Source organism: Anomalospiza imberbis, chromosome 15, assembly GCF_031753505.1.
Source record: "Anomalospiza imberbis isolate Cuckoo-Finch-1a 21T00152 chromosome 15, ASM3175350v1, whole genome shotgun sequence".
Lineage (NCBI taxonomy): Eukaryota > Metazoa > Chordata > Aves > Passeriformes > Viduidae > Anomalospiza > Anomalospiza imberbis.
This window is the reverse complement of record NC_089695.1, coordinates 17841580-17859778: the sequence shown is the minus strand read 5'-3', so window position 1 is coordinate 17859778 and position 18199 is coordinate 17841580. Positions and strand designations below refer to the sequence as shown.

Genomic DNA, 18199 nt, shown 5'->3' with positions numbered 1-18199 from the left:
ATCCCCATTCCCAGCTGCAAAAAGCTGCTTTGAATTCAGATTCAGGGCGGGCTACTTGCTTCCTGTCTCCTTCCAAACCCCAGCTCGTTCCCAGCAGCCTGTTGAAGGTGATGGGGGAACTCCCTCCACCCTCTTTCCCTCCTAGACACCACTCCAAGGGCTGGTTGCACACAAAGTACATGTTTCTCAAAAGCTTTCTGTGTCCCTCAAAGATTTTTGGACCAGAAGTGAAGCTAAATTTCATTTGTTGAAGGGTCTTCTGCCCCTTGGGTGTATGCCACCCGGCCCCACTGGTTTGGACCCTCTTCCTAAAGCAAGATGGTAGCAGGGCTGCTCCTCCCAGGAGGAATTGCAGCAGGATGTGTTCGGGCAGTTGTATCAACACCGGGTCCTCCTGCCTGTAAGCTGATCCGTGGCATCAGGTTTCACTCGATGGAATATGAATTTTCCCTCAAGAGAACAGCCCCTCTCCAGGAGGAAGGTGGCCGACCCCGTTTCCCCAGGCCCAGCTCGCTCCCCGGTGCCGGAGCAAAGGGGAGGTAACTCAAGCCACAGAGCGCAGACGGGCGGGGTTTGTTCCTCTAAACCTCTGGTAAGAAGTCACACAAACCTAAGTGTACGATGCACATAGATGTATTTTTCTAGGGACCTCAATCCAGTACCTCCCCTCCTGGAACAAGCTCTTCTTTGCTCATTAGATATTAAGATTTGTTTTTGTCTTGGGGGTGAATGGCATTTGCTTGAAGTACAGCACATTCCCCCACCCCTATTGCTGCTGTTTGACTTTTGCCTCTTCTGTACAAAAGTGTCTTTTTAAATGTAAAGAATGCTTTTACTGTTTATTTTAGTGTTAACACACACTAGGGAAGGCCAGGGGAAGGAGGAGAGTGTAGTTAACAAATGGGCCCGTGGTTTTCAGCATGCAAATATTGGCTCTGTCCGTGCCCTCATCCTGAGGCTGGTTCTGCCTTCCCCAAGGATGCTGTGACCCCTCTTTCTTGACAACCACAAGGTGCTAAACAAGAATCTTGGTCCAAACATGCAACACTCTAATGAGTAGGTAGGTACTTGTTGCATGCAGAAAACTGACCTAGTCTCTCTTGGTGTTTTTAATTAGAGGAGATTTCCTCAGTAAGTGCACAGCAGTGACAGTGAAATGTCATCTCTAATTAGATAAGCAATAGGCAGAGCTCATGTAGCATTTCCAGGAATCCCGTTGGCCTGGTTGTGATGCAGCCACGGGTAGGGGCTGGCAGCAGCGTCCTGATGGGACTCTGGTGTCTTTGGGTCTCAGAATTCAGCTCAGCTGGATGACTTGGGGTTTAGCTCAATTGAACTGTAGATATTTATTGAATGGGGGAGTTAAAAAAAAGAAGACCAACCAACTTTTCTATTTATAACATTTGCTAGCTTGTACATGCTGAATCATAGAAAAAAAGGATGTAATGCCTGTTACCAGATACCAGTTCCTACAGGGTAGCCTCATGTTAACTGTATGTGGGCACCAGGAAGCAGGTGGGGATCCAGAGCTGTATTTATTATCTTGCACAAATTGGAGGGGGAAAGATCAAAGGAAAACCAACCCCAAACTAGCTGAACTGTTGGTTGAATGTATAAGATACTGTATTTAATAAGAGAAATCATTTTCCTAAGATAAAGCAAGCTAGAAAAGGCCAGCAGGAGAGGTATTTACCTGCTGCCCTCCTCTGCTGGGACCACACATGTCCAAATGGCCTCCACCCACGGCTGCTTTGCCCTTCTGACCCTCTGTCCCTGGCTGTTCCTGGGGAATCTGTGCTGAAAACCCGCACTGGCAGAGCCCATGGCTTGGCTGCATGGTCCTGTGAGCAAAGGCACCGCTGGAGCGGTTGCCACTGTGCCAATCTACACTGATGTACACACTCCCAGCCGGGTTTCCTCTCACTGTACATAGCTGTAAACTATTTCTCTGTTGGTTTGTTTGAATATCTAAGCCCTGTAAGCCCATGATGCCGTGCTGGAGCCTGTCAAGCGTTGTGGATGTGTTAGAGCAGTGGTCAGTGTAGCAGAGTGACCCTCCCTCCTCCCCTCGGCTCCCAGCACGGCCGCTGGACTCTGCTCCAGCACTCCCAGCCCAAGGCATGGCAGGAAGGTGCTGAGCCCTGTCTGGAGCTGGGAAAGGGCCGGGCTTGGCCCGAGCCAGGGCTCTGCCAGAGGGAACAGCTCCCGTCAATAACGTCGCTATTCCCGCTCTTCCCCATCCCAGCAATTCCGTCCCCCCACTCCCTTTGAAGGTACTTGGCTCTCCTGCCACCCCAGAGAGGTACCAGGGGCACGGTGCCCTGTCACCATGTCACAGCCCTGCAGCTCTGCCGTCCTCCCACAGTCAGATCCCCTGCTAACGAAGGGACAGCTGCTAACGAGCACTGACCTCTCCAGCCACGGCGCTGAGGTGGAGCAGCCGTGCAGGCACGAGGGCAGGTCAGGGCAGCTGCCCGGGACAGGTGCCATGCTCTGGAGGAGGAGGAGGAGGAGGGCAGGGCACCTGCACTGCTAATTGCTGCAGCAGGCTCATGGCAGAGCTGGCCCCTGCCCTCACAAAACAGCCCAGACGGCAAGAAGGGGGGACCTGAGGGTGCTGGCAACGCCACACCACGTTCCCAGCAGGAGCAGAGTGGCCCCAACAGGCAAACACCCCCTCACCACAGCTCTGTGCCCGTGCCCACCAGGTGCCAGCAGCAGATCCCAGATTTGGTGCTCCCTGGGCACTGGCTTTGCCACCCTGATGAGCCCTCGCCCTTCCCAGCACTGGGTATGCCCTTCCCCTCCCATGCTCAGACACCCTGAAAAATATTTCCCCATCTCCTCTCACCACCCCCTCACATGTACACCCTGAAAAGTTACCACAGAAGGTTTTTCTTTGTATAGAATATTTATTTTGAAGCTCTATTTTAATAGTATTTATTTTAGAAAGTCTACTATTGTAAGAGTTCTTCTGTTTGTGAAGAAAAACAAGTACTGATGAATGTACTGATCTAGAAATTATATATATATATAAATATATATTGTTAAATATATAAATGGCTGTTGTGGTTCTTTTAAAAAAAATCCCAAGAATGTTTATAGCAATTATTCTAAAAATACAAGCAGAGAGTAGCCCAGCATTGGTTATTTGATGCTCTCCAGCCCTGCCAAGGAGCTCAGGGTGATGCTGGCGTTGCTCTCCCCACAGCCTGGCACATCATCAGTTAATTACCCTCAAATCCCCTGCAGTGGGAAGAGCCAGCACCTCAGTGAGGAGGACCAGCCTGCTCTGTGAACTTGTAGGAGCAATCCTCTCCTTCCCTGCACCCCTCAAATATGCCAGCCTGGGAGCCAGGCTGCTCCTTCCACGGGGCAGAGCCCTCGGTGTGGCAGGGGATGGACACCAAAGAGAGCCAGCCACAAAGTCAGCGGCCCCACCGCACAGGGGGGTTGTGCCACCCCATCCCACAGAGCCTCCCTCAGCATCTCAGACCCACTTCCAGCTCTCCTGCTTCTCCTTTCCAGGGGCAGAGCAGAGCTGCCCACACCAGGGCCGTGGGTGGGCACAGAGCATCCTCCAGCGCTGGCCAGCCCACCCCAAGGTCCCCCCCAGACATGGGGGCAGCCAGAACGCTCCCAGCTCCTTGGAAAAGGACAAGAAACCGCCAAGGACCAACTCCCCGGGCCCTGCTCACCCTGCACAGCCCCTGAGCCAGACCCTGGAGCTCCTCCCACCACCAGCACCCACCACCCTTCCTGCCCCCAGCTCCTCATGTGGCACCAGCATCACACTGGACTGCTAAAAATACAGGATCCGGGTTATTTTTCACCATTCCTGTTATTTATTTGCACACACTGTGGAGCTGTGACTCACTGGAAGCTGTGCCACGTTTGTGTCATCACAGAGGTAACCCGAGTGTGTTACCTGGCCTGAAATAATATTATTGAAACAATAATGTTGAGTTAGTCAATGGATCAGATAAAGAGACAATACCTACACTGTGCAGATCACGGCATCTGATGCCAAAAAACTCGCAAGAAGGAAAAGATACTGAATTTGTTATGCTGGGGGTGGTTTTTCTTTTTTTTTTTTTTTTAAACAAACACGCTGAGCCAGGATGTATAAATTTAAATCAGAGTTTGGCAACACCAACTGATGTCTTGCACATAAAGCTTTAAAAATACCAACACGACGCTCATGTCTCTCTGCTGGAAGCGAACCAGAGCACTCTGCTTGATTTGAGCAGTAGATGTTAAAGCAATATTTTTTAAATCTACCATAATTATCAGCTTTTTTAAATCCTTTTTTACATCATTTTCAGTTACTGGCTCTCAAAGGAAACCAACTCCAATTCCACAAGCACAGGAATGGTGAAGAGATGCACAGCGCTAAGAGTACAACAGACTTCCCAGGCCCTAGAGCATGCCCAGCTCTCGGCTATCAGACCTGAAAGGGAATTTCTAGTGAATCAAAGCACCCTAAAAATACCCTAAATCAATGTATTAATTCTGAGAGAATGGGCTGAAACTAACAGAAACCATGAACTTACAGAAATGAGTGACCAGATCGAGCAGGTTGCATCCCTTGATCCCTTTCAACCCAAACCATTCTGGGATTCTACAAAATGAGATAAAAACCTCATTTTTAATTACTTTTAAGACTATTTTTCTAAAATATCTACTTAATAAACACGATGAGATTTTCCCAAAGGTGTAAGTGTTGCAGACAGGTAAAAGATGTTATAAAAGAAAAGGCCTTATGAAACCAGGCCTTGCTCTGCTAGTCTGTCACTTCTTCTAATTGCAGATAACTTGCAAGTTCCCATATGAAACAATCTTGGGTATGAAAAGTTTGTGAACACAACAACCTATTCTTTGGGGAGAAAAACAGGGGCGCCTATATAAACAACAGATCTTGTCCCGTGGGAAGCCAGAAAGGAAGAATGTAAACACTTGAATCTGAGTACACACAAATCACCTTCTGACCAATACATGAAGTAGTAAGAAAACTATTAGCCAATTGGTGCTGCACACGAGGTCTGTGAAAAGTGTCTGAAAGGAGTTATGTGAATAAAGAATTGGCTTTTCTGCATGAAGAAAACGGAGCCACAGGTGGCTTCTTCCAACATTGGTGGAACCCGACGCGATCTGCGGAAGGCAGCGGCCGAGCCTTGCCGTGACAGCGGCTCACGGGACAGGAACACCGAATGTGCAAAGTCACAAAAACACAGCCAAAACCCCCGGGCGGGGAGGAAACACGGAAAAGCAGCAACCCAACTTTGTGAGACACAGCACGCCAGTGCAACCATCGGTGCAACCGTCGGTGGCTTCGCCGGCCACGGGGTCAGCGCCACGGAAACGAAACTCAAGTGGTGAAGATACAAACCTGTCACGGGCCAGCCACGCACGGCGTGGGACTCACAGAGGCGAGCGCAGCTTCCCGGGATTGCGCGCACCTGGTGGCCCGCTCGGAGTCGTGACGGGTCCACGTGGCTCCCGCCACCACTGCCTCGTGGTCACTGCAGAGTTCTGACTCTCTGGCTCTGGGGGAGCATGGCAAGGAGCTGCTGCACAGACAGCACCCACAGGTCCCTCACAGGCACCGCCTCCCACAGCGCCATTTCCCAGGAAGAAATAATTTCTCTCGCTGGGATTAGCGGTGTGGGAATGGGGGGATGGAGGCTGGGCCTCATTCCTGGACAGACACAGAGCCGGCTCCTCACAGGGCTCCACACCAGCACACAGCACCCAGGGATGAAGCGTGGCCCCGGTGTGAGTGGCAGACAAATGGCCAGGACAGAGATAAATTGCCTTTGCACTTTGTTTTACTTCCTCCCGACATTAACCTCCCGTGGGAGCACTGAATCCCTGGGCTCCTGCTCCGGCCCCTGCTGAGCACCGTAAAACTTCAGGGATGTCCTCAGAGGGGGTTCCCACACAGGGCAAGCTTCCCTTTCCAAGGGAAGGAGGAATTGGCTACAGAGGTCAAGGCAAAGCCTTTCAGCAGGGTCTCAGCCCTCCTCTTGCACCCACACAGCCTCCACAGGCTTTGGGACAGAACCACCCCAAACAGACCCCAGGGTCCAGGTTTTGAGGCACAAGAGGGGTGAAGAGGCTTCATGGAAGTTACTGACCATGCCCAGGCCACCAGAGCCCATCACAGCCCTGGACAGCCAGCCCTGGATGACCAGCTAGGACACAACAAGGCTTCTGCTGCTGCAGAAAATAAATAAATGGCAAGTGAAAAACAACCAGCAAGTTGAGAAACATCAGCCATAAGGTGTGACTGGAGGAAATACTCAAAAGGTGTTTATAAAAATAAATAAATAGAAACCAAATCACAAACCTTTGTGTCTCCCTGGTGTAAACAGCTGCATTTATTTCACATGGGCTCAGCACCCCCCAGCAGCACATGAGGGCTCAGGACCAGTTCAACCCCACCCACCACAGCCTGTTAAACCCAGAAAAGAGACAAGAACCAGCCAGGATTTCAAGTTTAAGGTTTCTGATCACTCTGCCAAGCTCTTGCCGCACCAGCCTCCACCAGCAGTGAGGGACTGGGCAGGGCAATCACCTCCTGCTCCCTTCCAGGCTAGCTGGGTTCTGCAAGCCCAAGTGAGGCTTGTGCTCCCAAGCACAAAGACACAGGAATTTCTCCATAAAAACCCTAAAAAATTTACTCTTCAGTATTCCTGAAGGGAGAGAAGACTGAACCACGTACTTCCCATTAGCACCATACCACTGCAGCTTCCATTGACATTTTCCTGCCCTTACAACAGGGAATAAATAGAAGTTTCTGCATGAAGAAACTCTTATGAATAAATCATCCAGCCCCGTTCTGCTCGGAGCAGGTATGTTTGTGATTATGATGCCATTATGTAACCGGGTGCTCCTAATCAGAAACACAATATTCTCAGAGCACAAAACTGGGACATTCTGCACCACATCCCTTTGCTCCAGGTATGGCACTGGAGCCTTCAGCGTCGTGTGGAGCAGCAAAACCCTCCACCCAGAAATGCCCTGCTCTGAGCTGGCAAGGAAATGGTTCACGTTGTCCCTTCAGGGAAGTCGCCGTGTCCAAAGAGATGCTAAAGAATGAATGAATTATTTAAAACCCATCCTCACTGTGACAGTAATTAATTGCTTTTCATGAAGAGGGTGAGCCATCGGCACAGATCCTCCACTTCCAACATACAGGTTCTATGATCTAATATATCTAGAGTCCCACCAAAGCCGATTTTTCACCATCTTTCATGCCTGAGGATGAGGATGTCTGTTTTCCTCAGCAGCAGCCCCATGGCAAATAGCTTCAAGGCTGGCACAAACCAGCTTTCCTCATATTCCTGTAAATTATCCTTAGGAATAGAACTAAATTTATTTTTTCTTTACTTGGGTGTCTGTCCACTGCTAAGAAACCTCCAGCTGTACTGGGGGCTAGAATGAGATGGCCTTTCAAGTCCTTTCCAGCCCAAACCATCCTGTTTGATTCTGTGATTTCACAGTGACTGAAGCACAGGGCTGGTGCATAGCCAGTGGGATTGGGTTAGCATGAGTTATGGACAGGACAAATCCCAGCTCCTGAGGGGCCTCTGCAGCCACGGTGCCTCTGTGCCTGCAGCTCCCTCTCCACAAAGCAAGGAAGCATCAGCAAGCAGCTCCCACCTGCTTTCAGCAGGAGACAGCTCTGGCCACACAGCTTTGGACTGAATGGGAAGGTGGGAGTGTAAAAGAAGACCAGAGAGGATTCAATGAAGTGTGAGTTTAAAAAAAAATGGCTTGGAGGGACCCCATTTTGCTGGGAAGCAATGGGATTTTCTGCTGGTCCCAAAGACGGGAGCAGAAAATGGGGCTTAGGGCTCCAGGGAGGCAGAAATATATCCCAACAATCCCTCCTTTGCAGGGTGAGCCTGGCTGAACACTGCAAACTGCAAAGGAAGCCCAGAATGACAAACAATTGTAGGAACCTGAAAACCCCAGTTCCTCTGGATTTCATGGGAAGTGCGATTTTCAGTGCTCTGACCTGTCTGTCTGAGGGGAAGTGGGCAATAAATAGCAGCCGGGTTGTTATCAAGAGGATGTGAGCTATTTATAAAAAATTCTTGGGCTTTTTGAACTCTGTTTAAAGAGGCAATATCCTTGGCTTGGGTAATTGGGGGACTAAAATGCTAAAGCAAACACGATTACTCAGCCACCTTGGGAAAGTTTAGTGCTTACTTGTGTTTCTGAATTTTTGAGCGTATTTAAACAGCTGCACTGGTATTGCCCCCAGATCCAGAGCAGAGTAGGAAGAGGGCTTGGAGAACCCTGTGCAGGGCTGCAGAACTACAACATCCTGGCACTCCCAGCCATCAGTGCTCAGCAATCCCAGCAGCTGATGCTTTCATGGCTTAACTAAACTGAAAGCCCAGGCTGGACAAGGCTTGGAGCAACCTGGTCTAGTGGAAGGTGTCCCTGCCCACAGCAGGGGTGTTGGAAATGGATGATCTTCAAGGTGCCTTCCAACCCAAACCATTTCATGGCTAATTAAAAATACCTTACATGAATGAACTGCCTTGTCTGAAGGGGTTTCTAGGTGCCGTACAACATGCTGGCTTCCCAGCAGGATTTAACCATCTCCAGCTCTGAGGCAAAGAGCGGGTGCCAGCTCATGCCCTCTGCCATACGAGAAGGGAGGTTTTGTTGGGATGGCAAGGGGAAAACAAAGGCAAGATGAAGCCAACGTCCACACAAAGAGCTAAAGACCTCCTTGCTCAAGGAAACTCATCCCAGCTCTCTGACAATTTTTTGTTTTTAACTAAACCAGGAAAAACTGCTGGAACAGCCTGCACACAGAGATGTACCCAACTTTCAGAGTCATGGCTGGGAGCACCGAGAGCCAGGGTGGGGCACAGCCACCCTCAGAAGGGCAGGTCACTGTCCAGGTCACACTGGCCACGCCAGCCTGACCCTCCCAGTGCCACTTGAGTGGACTGGGGTCAGTGGCCTGGGGAGCTCTGAGCACAGCCCTCGGAGCTGCTCCCATGCAGGAGGTCCTGACCCTCTCCATGCAGAGCACCAGCTGACACACGCCAGGGAAGGGTCCCTCCCGCCCAGCCTCGCTGTCCCAGGGTCCCCATGTCAGGATGTGGCACCAAACAGAGCCCTCCAGCGTTTCCACTGGCTGCTGTCTCATTTTTGTGAGCCCAGCCATCAGGCAGACAACATTGCTCCTGTGTGGGAACCACACACAAAGTGTCCTGACAAAATGATGGCATCGTCTAAAATACACAAACACGCTCAAAAGAAGGAAAACCATGAAATTAAGGATAACAAACAACAAAGAGAAGCTCACACACAGAATCTGTTAGTGTTTATGAGTCACTGAGGCCTTCCTGTCTCCTCTTATAAATTGTGGGAATGCGCTGTGGTCCATCCTCTCCTTGAAAACCACCAAGGTGCTATTTTCCTCGGAGCCCAGCGCCGGGGGCGAGGAGAGACACTGCACAAATGATTTTTTTTTTTCCATTTTTCCGTCTTATTTTTTTTCTTCAAAGTAGGAAACCAAATCTGAGGAGCAAATGCTGTGGGATGGGTAAACAGAGGCGAGTGCAGAAGCCTTGGGGATGAGATCATCGAGTGCCCTGGCCCGGCGCTGTTTTCCGACAGCAAAGGGCTTAACAATGGAATGGATGGGAAATGCCAGGAGAAGTTAAAGAGCTTTGGACACGAGGTCTTTGTAAAAGCTCATTATTTATTATTAACAAACAATTTCTCCCCATCTTCCTTCGTTTGTCCCTTCAGCAAATGAGGATTTTCTCTCTTAAATCCAATTTCTTTTTTGTCTTGGCGTTTTAAAGCTCTCCCAGCATGTCTGTTCTGCTGCACCCAAGGCTGCCCCACCATGCCAGGACACACCAACCACTGCATCACACCTTCATCCAGTGGAAGGTGTCCCTGTCCATGGCACAGGGCAGCACTGGATGAGCTCTGAGGTCCCTCGAACCCAAACCAACCTCCTGCTGTGATTCTGCAGTAACGCTGAGCTGTGATCCTCTCAGAGCCCAGGTTTCCCTCCAGGCTGCTGGAGGTTTGCAGCAGGGCCGGTCCCACCCTCAGGCACCCAGGTGTCCCGGAGGAAAGGCCATCACCCGCTGGTGAGACAGAGCCTGTGCAAGCCCTGCTGTACCCTGAGGGATGGAGGCTCAGCCCATGCATCCCAGCTAAAACTGGAATGCACAAACTGGAGCCAGGAACAGAGAGTTTTGAGGGATTTTTTTATGTGAAAACCTCACACAACAGGATCTCAGATGGCTTCAAGAGAAGCCACCCAGGCTCACTCCAACCAGGGCCAGCCCTGAACAGCTCATCCAAGCTGCAAGTAAAGCACTGGCTACACACAGGCACATGCAGGGACTTGCAGTACCAACTTCACATGTGGAGATAAAAACACAAACAGGATTGTAGGATAATAAATAAAAATCCTTCCCTGGGAGGGTGGGGAGGCCCTGGCACAGGGTGCCCAGAGCAGCTGGGGCTGCCTCATCCCTGAGAGTTTCCAAGGCCAGGCTGGACAGGGCTGGGAGCAGCCTGGCACGGTGGGAAGTGTCCCTGCCATGACAGGAGTGGCACCGGATGATCCTTAAGGTCTATTCAACACAAAGCAGCCTGGGATTCTGTGCTCTAAGATGGTGTTCGATACTAAGTCCCAATACCCTTGGAAGGGCAGCTCAGAACCCCAGCCAGCACCTTTATGTGACAAACGCTGCCTAAAGCTCCGGGGAGATGAAATGTTGTCCTTCACTGCCAAAGCTCCTTCCTTGCCCTTTTCCTGAGGGAACGCCACCAGCCGCTGCTTGGTTGAGTGGTTTCTCAAGCATTAAGGAAGGACAGAGCAGAGCAGGAGCTTCCACAGCCTGGAGCAATTCCATGAGTCGGAAGTGCTCAGCAACACCTCTGCTGCCATTTCTGCTCAGCGCACACGATCCCATCTGTCAGCTCTGAAAACACTGCTCCTGCCCCCTCTGGATTCCCTGGTTTCTGCACCACAAGCACTGGAAATGAAATTATTATAGTAATGAGTATGCTACAACAAAAAGGCTACCCCCAAAATTACATCCTTTGGAAGGAACAAGGGAGTTAAAAACCCCGAAATGCCAACTGGGAGTGTTATAATTTGATGTTTGCACTGACTACAGGACACATCTCAGCAGCCCCTTTCAGCACCAATAACATCTCCCTGCCTGAGCTGCCCCAGGCTGGAGGACAGGCAGGGACCCTGCTGCAAACAAGGCTAAAAACACCAACTAAAAAGGCTTCTGAACTACAAAAGAGAGAGAGTGGAACCAAAACAGGGGTTTGCAGCTATTTTGTACCACGGCAAATGGCTGCAGAAGGAGCAGAACATCTCCTGGGCACCCAGATGCGCCAAGGACAGGACAGTGCCTCTAGGAGATGAGGGCCTGGAGCTGGATTTTCTGCTCAGATTGCATCAATCATTACTGACACAGAGGGAACAACTTTCTCAGAGTCTCTTTCACCCCTGTGTGCACTGCCAAGCTCCCCAGAGGGTACCTGTGACTGCAGAGGCAGCCCCAGCACCCAGACTGGGCAGTGCTGCAGCCGTGGACGCTCGCCCAGCTGGGAGCCACCAGCCCCCGAGTCTCAGATTTCTGTAAAACCCAGTGGAAAAACCCTGCTGTGGATGTGCTGCTGTCCCTCAGCATCTGCTCATGCCCGTGGCAGAACCTCCAGCCCATGTGGCAGGGCTGGGAAGGCAGCGCTGACAGAGACCATGAACCAAACAATAGGTACCACTCATCGCCCCCAGGGCTTCCTCGTACCGGCACCCAATTCCCTGGAAAACAAAGAGCAATTCCCTGCACCGTGTACTGATGGCTCTTGGGTTTGGTCCCCTGTACAAACACACACACACACATAATTTCTTCTTTTACATTTTTGCCTGATGACTTGCAAGACAAGCCTAATAAAAGCCGAGACAAATAACCCAAAACACACAAAAATGTGATACTGTTTCCTATTAACATCCAAAGCACTTCAGTGACTGAAGAAATAAACTGCATTAAAACATCAGAAAAAAAGAAAATCAACCACATATGGAAAAAATACATATGTAAAAGGGGGATATATATATATATATTTGGGGAGGACAGTGGGACACTGGCCAAGGCTGCTCCATGTGGGCATCCCCGTGGGCAGCTGCCAGATGCTGCAGTTTCAGCCCCAGCTGGCTCAGCACATGCAGAATCTATCCCTGCCTTTGAAACCACCACAGCAGGACCCTGGAAACCAACTGGGCCCCAGCACGGGGCTCAGGACATCCCTGCCCATCCCCATCCCGGGGTGCCCAGCAGGCAGCGAGGTGAGATGGGCCCTTGCAGCACAGCCCTGCACATCCCACTGCACCCTGTGGTCCACGGCTGCCCCACAGCCGGGTGCTGTGCCCCACTGAGGGCACTTTTTGGGAGCACCACCCCAGCAGCAGCAAGAGACACCAGGCAGCTCCCAGAGCCCCGAGCAGCGCGCGGCCCTGGCGCAGGAGCCGTGCCCGTCCCCAGCCCTCGCTGGAGAACAGCCCCTGTGCCACGAGGGAGAGCAGAGTGAGAATCCTCCGGGCTCGGCAGCGCCGAGGACGTTCTGGAGAGGTTTTTCTTGGCAGCAGCTGATGGGGCTCTCGCTTCCTGCCCGGCGGGGGACATCTCCCCCAGGGACGGCGCATCCCATCCGTGTCCTGCCTCCTGGCTGGAGAACCGGCTCTCCCCTCCAGCTGCATGGATGTGCTGGCCAAAAAAACAAGGAAAACCAAAAACTACCAAAAACCACCAACAAAACATCTCCACTGTAACAGGAATGTGAACAGCACACGCTTTAAACCAGGAGCACTCTCCTCTCATTGATGATCTGCCTGTGGCTCTTGAAAGCTTTTTTGTCATCAAATTACCCCAGTAGCTGTGGGAAACAGGCATCAAAACTTAAAATTATGATCTATATATGAACAGCTTTGTATAGTAACGGGAACAACTCTTCCAGAAGCTGATAGAGGACTGAAAACAACCTTTTCCAACTCCAATTGTGCCAAGCAGCTGCAAGAAAGAAACACCAGCAGGAATGGAAAAATGTTTCCATGTATTTTGCTGGGCTGGCTGCCATGGCAGAGCCCGGGGCAGAGGCACAGGGAGCCCCCAGGTGCCTGCAGTGGCCAGGGGTGAATGTCTGAGGATCATCTTGCTGCAAGAAGCAGCCGCCGGCCGAGCCGGGACAACGGGAGTCGGGCGAGTGGAAACTGGCCCCGCTCCGCGAGGCACAGTCCAGGAGCTCAACTTGAAACCACTTCCTCTACCTCCCAACAATGCACAGAGGAATTTCCACAAATCCCAAGGCTGCCCTGACTTCCATTTCTAAACTTGGAAAAAGAAATACCAGGACATTCCTTTGTTGTTCCAGCTCACTCGCTGTTTGATCTGGGGTTTTTGCTCCAGCTGAGCCAATTAAAGAATCCCAATTTCCCCTGAAAAAAAAAAAAAAAAAAAAGCACAAACCAGTAACTAACAATGTGTTTGCTTCTTTAACTTTTAACTAATTGTTTTCAAGTTGAACTGAAACCTGCCACCTCATTTGGGTCCATGTGGTTTGGTGCTTAAATAGCATTTTGGCCAGAGGGATGGATGTGATAGAGGCATTTCCAACTGCATTCCTGCCCTCTGGAAGGAAGCACTCCACTGCTGCTTTTCTTGAATGCGGCTATTGGGGATCACATAAGCAGCTCCAAATATAAACACCCCCAGCCCAAACCCACAGCCAGCTCCCACCAGAGCCAGCACAGTCTGACAGTGCCCTTCCCGGGCAGAAACTCCTCAGAAACACTTCTGTTCCTATCTCCTGTGCATTCAATCTACTTTTCTACATTTATAGGAATCTGTATTTATTTTATTCACTTACATTTGCAGTGGATTTGCCCCTCCCATGTGCTGTGCCACCCTGTCCTGATCCCTGCTGCCTTGGTTCTCCCTTCCTGTCTCCCCCCTCGAGAACATGAAGGGAGTTTCAGCAGCACCGAGTGTCAGATCCAGGTGCCAAAGCCCAGCAGGGATGAACACCTGGATTGTTCCAAAACCACGTGGATGTGGCACTTGGGGACATGGTCAGTGCTGGCCTCGGCAGTGCTGGGGGAATGGCTGGACTTGATGATCTCAGAGGTTTCCAACCTAAGTGATTCCATGGCTTTGTCCTGACTTAGAGAGTGCAACTGCTAATCCCAAATCCTGGCACCAAAAATCATCCCACAGCCACCAAACTGCAAAGCTGGTGGGGCAAGTCTGGCCTCAAGAGCAAGGGCAGCATTTCTTCCTTTGCCAGGAAGAATGAGACACAAACCTTGAACTCCAGGATGAAGGAGCCCGTTCCTGTTGTTCAGCTGGAGCAATTAACCACATGTGCAACGAGGGAGGCCGAGGTGGGGAGCACAGGAGCTGGGCATGGAGAGGCAGCGTGGAGCCAGCTGGGGGGAGGACAGATGCAGGGAGAGGCAGTGACCCCATCCCCTCGCAGAGCTGGTGGCTGCAGACCATGGCCCAAACCCACCTGTGAGCCCAGTACAGCTGGGCTGAGCCCCAAGGCTGCATCCAGAGTGGACACAGAGCATCGTCCCCAGCAGCCCACAGAGGAGATGCTGCAGTGCAGCATCAAAGTGATGCTGGGCATCATTAGGGAAATTTTCTTCTCATGCTACAACAGAAGCAAAGCTCAGACCTCTTTTGCTTTTTTTTTTTTTTTTTTGGTAGTATCTTATCATCCAAGAGCTCATTAGCCAGGAATTCCTCATGCTGTTTATTTTCCATTTGTCCATATGTTCCCCACAAGCTCAGCCTCGTCTCTGTTTTAAGTTTATACTTAGCAGCAGTAATTGGAAAGGATGAACAAAGGCACGAAGGAAGGCAACACACACACAAACAAACTGCCCAGATGTTTTGGATTCCTGCATTTCCCCAAGAAGCAGGATCCTTAATGTTTTGATCATGTCATCACAGCACAGAGCTGCAGTCCAGAGTACAACTGGCTCCTCTCTGCTGACTCTTGGCCACAGAGACAGGAATTCACGCCACCACAAGCGACCCAAATCTGCTCATCCCACAAGCGAAAGTGAAAACCTGGGATGAGCCTGATCAGCACCAATGCCTGCAGTGGGCTTGTCCCAGGATGGATTTAGCTTTAGACTTTGAAACAGGACCGAGCCTAACTCCTCAATTCACACCACCTGCTCCTAACGGGACCACGAGCTCACCTGCCTCCCAAGGCATTATTTGAGTTTTGGTTGTTTCAGTTGTGCTTTTTTCCCCCTTAAGTTTTATGCCAGTTAGAAATCAATATAAACTTAACCAAAAGAAATCAGTTTTAATAATGGCAGGGAAAAGGGGAATGGTCTCGAGCTGAGAGGAAAGAATGCAGGCTTAGGTTAGGTGTTAGGAAGGAATCCCTCCCTGGGAGGGTGGACAGGCCCTGGCACAGGTGCCCAGAGCAGCTGTGGCTGCCCCTGGATCCCTGGCAGTGCCCAAGGCCAGGCTGGACGCTGGGGCTGGGAGCACCTGGGACAGTGGGAGGTGTCCCTGCCATGGCAGGGGTGGAATGGGATGAAGTTTAAGGTCCCTTCCAACCCAAACCAGGCTGGGATTCTACATAATACAAAACATGGCTTTGCACTGGTTAAATTAAAGTGGTCTATGCTTGCTTGCAAATAGGGCCTTGGTTTTCAACACAGCTATTGCAAAACGCCTGGGACAACACACAGATACTCCACAGAATGGAAAGAATTAAAATAAGAAATCCCAGCAGTTGTGCAGGGTCCAAGGAGCCATGGACAGCCTTGACGTTCCCATTCTCCATCTTCCCTCCCATGCAGAACACAGAGTGAGAACAGGACAGAAGATTAATGAGAGGAAAATCTGTGACCACAGCAAATAGAGTGACTCATGCCCACTTCATGGTCTTCATTTCTAATCTAGAATAGTAATTTACTCCAGGACTAGATTAAAAATATTTCTCCTCCTGCAGAGCCTGTGGCCATGGGGATGCAGCAGCCCACACTGGGAGCACTGGCCATTGCCTGGATGAAGCCAGCCTCAAAATTATCCAAGCTCTGCCTCAGCCATGCACCCAGAACACAGGCTGGGGGCGAGGAAAAGCAATACACAGCAAAGAAATCCCTCCTGCTCCCTTTGGTTCCAAAAGGAAGCAGAGTCCTCCAAATGCCACCTCTGCAGACTGGCAGGAATCAGCTGCATCCAGGGAACTAATTAAAGGGAGAGCACTAAAAGCAGACTAAAGACTGGAAATCACATTCTAAACTCACATTAGGATCGGAAGGGGAACTTCCCAATTTGATAGCAGAAAGCAATTTACTTCAATTAGCAGGGACATAGCTGGAGCAGTTGCTTAATAGAAGCATTGCATCTCCGAAAAACAGCAGCTCCCTTAATTGCATCCCTTGGCACTTCGGAGCCTGCTTTGGGTGAGGTGGGCTGAAAGAACCCCTTGGTTCTTTCTTTGCAAACCTCCTGCTGGGCTTTGAGCCCTGTCCCAATGCAGAGGGCACACACTGGACCAAAGAGGAGCTGGCCGAGGGGAAAAGCAGCACGAAGAGCCTTTCCCTGCCTCCTCCTCCTCCTCCCGGCACAGCCCTGCCTGCTCTCTCCTGCTGGCAGCTGGCTCAGGCTCTGCCAACGTATGGATGAGTCATTCCCAGCAGCTTCAGGAAGTTCAGGCCTGTAAAGTGCTTCTTCCTCTCTATTTCCAGCTGGGAGGGTTGGGGTGATAGATCCGGGTGTGGTCAAAGCCCGTCACAAACCAGCAGTGCCAAGGACAAGGGGCTCTGTCCTCACATCCCAGCCCCAGGTTTATCCCCAGTGTTTTGGGGACACTTTATGTCCTTTGAGACACAGATTGAGAGGGCTGTAAAATTCCTCCATACATTTAGGAGCTATTTTGCTCCAAACAGACTAAAACCAACAAAAGACACTGGCACAAACACCCACACAATGCAGGAATCAAGCGCAAGGGACTCATCCAGAAGTCCCCGCAGAGAGTTCTGCATCCTATGCCATGAGAAACCACTCCCCAGGAGACATGTAAAACTGAAACACCTGCCCAGGCTGAGCAGCTGCCCCTGGGGGCCTTTGGGACTGGGCAGCCCCTTTAGGGCTGGGTGACCCCTGCCCAGCTCTCCCTGCCCACCCACCAAGCCACCCTGGCACCAGGAAACAGCGCCAGGATCTTTGCTTCCCAATCCCAACTTTAATTAATCGGTGCAAGATCCAACCCCTCATCTCTCCCCTCGGGGAACTGGAAGAGAATTTACCCTTCCAGGCTCTGCGGCCAGCCCCAGGTCCAATCCTGAAGCCAAGGGTCGGTCTGAGAAGGGACCTGGCCAGTTCCACCAAGAGCTTCCCCACCCAAAGGGACAAATCCCAGTGCTCTGTGTCAGCAGGAGGACTTCGTGCTGCTCTCACTTACCTCGGTGAGCTGGGAAATCAAGCAGCAACTCAGGCAAGTCCTCACACAAACCAGGAGCACATTCTATGGCAAAGGATGCTGCTGGCACAGGTTTCAGCTCATTTGGGGTCCCAGAGCAGGGTTGGGGCGCAGGGGAGATAGGTTTTCCCCCAGAGAAAGCTCCCATGACCTGCTGCAGGCACAGAGACCCCAGAACATGAAACACCTGCCCTGGGCTGGGGCTTCTGGGCACCGCCACCCACTCGCAGCTGTGGGAGGGGGTGGGAGCTGATTGCAAACACATCGCAGCTGCCCTGGGAGCACCAAGGGCTCCAGTGGGGCTGCAGCTGCTCCCCTCTCCCCATCCCTGGCAGTGCCCAAGGCCCGGCTGGACGGGCTTGGGGCACCCGGGACAGGGGAAGGTGTCCCGTGGCAGGGCATGGAATGGAAGGGGCTTCAAGGTCCCTCCCAGGCCAAATCGTTCTGGGATTCTCTGATTTTTTGGCTGCTCGGTGCTCCTGTTGGAAGTGCAGAGCCGGTGGCAGGAGTGCCATCTGCCGTGGCAGCGCTGCCCGAGAGCCCCAGCACCAGCCCGGGATGCTCTCGGCACCGAGGAGGCAGCAGGAGGGTGGCCTGGGCTCCTCCGCGCCGGGACACCCGCGGCAGGCTGGGCTGGCTGGGGACAGGACGGTGCTGCACAGGAGCTGTGTCTCCA

The 18199-nt window shown here is 51.5% G+C and overlaps 1 protein-coding gene across 1 annotated transcript in view; it reads right to left on the bottom strand.

Annotated features, from left to right (window-relative positions):
• The window catches only part of NDFIP1 (Nedd4 family interacting protein 1), a 59789-nt gene that overhangs the window by 16786 nt on the left and 24804 nt on the right, over window positions 1-18199 (bottom strand). The gene's annotated exons all lie outside the window — the stretch shown is intronic.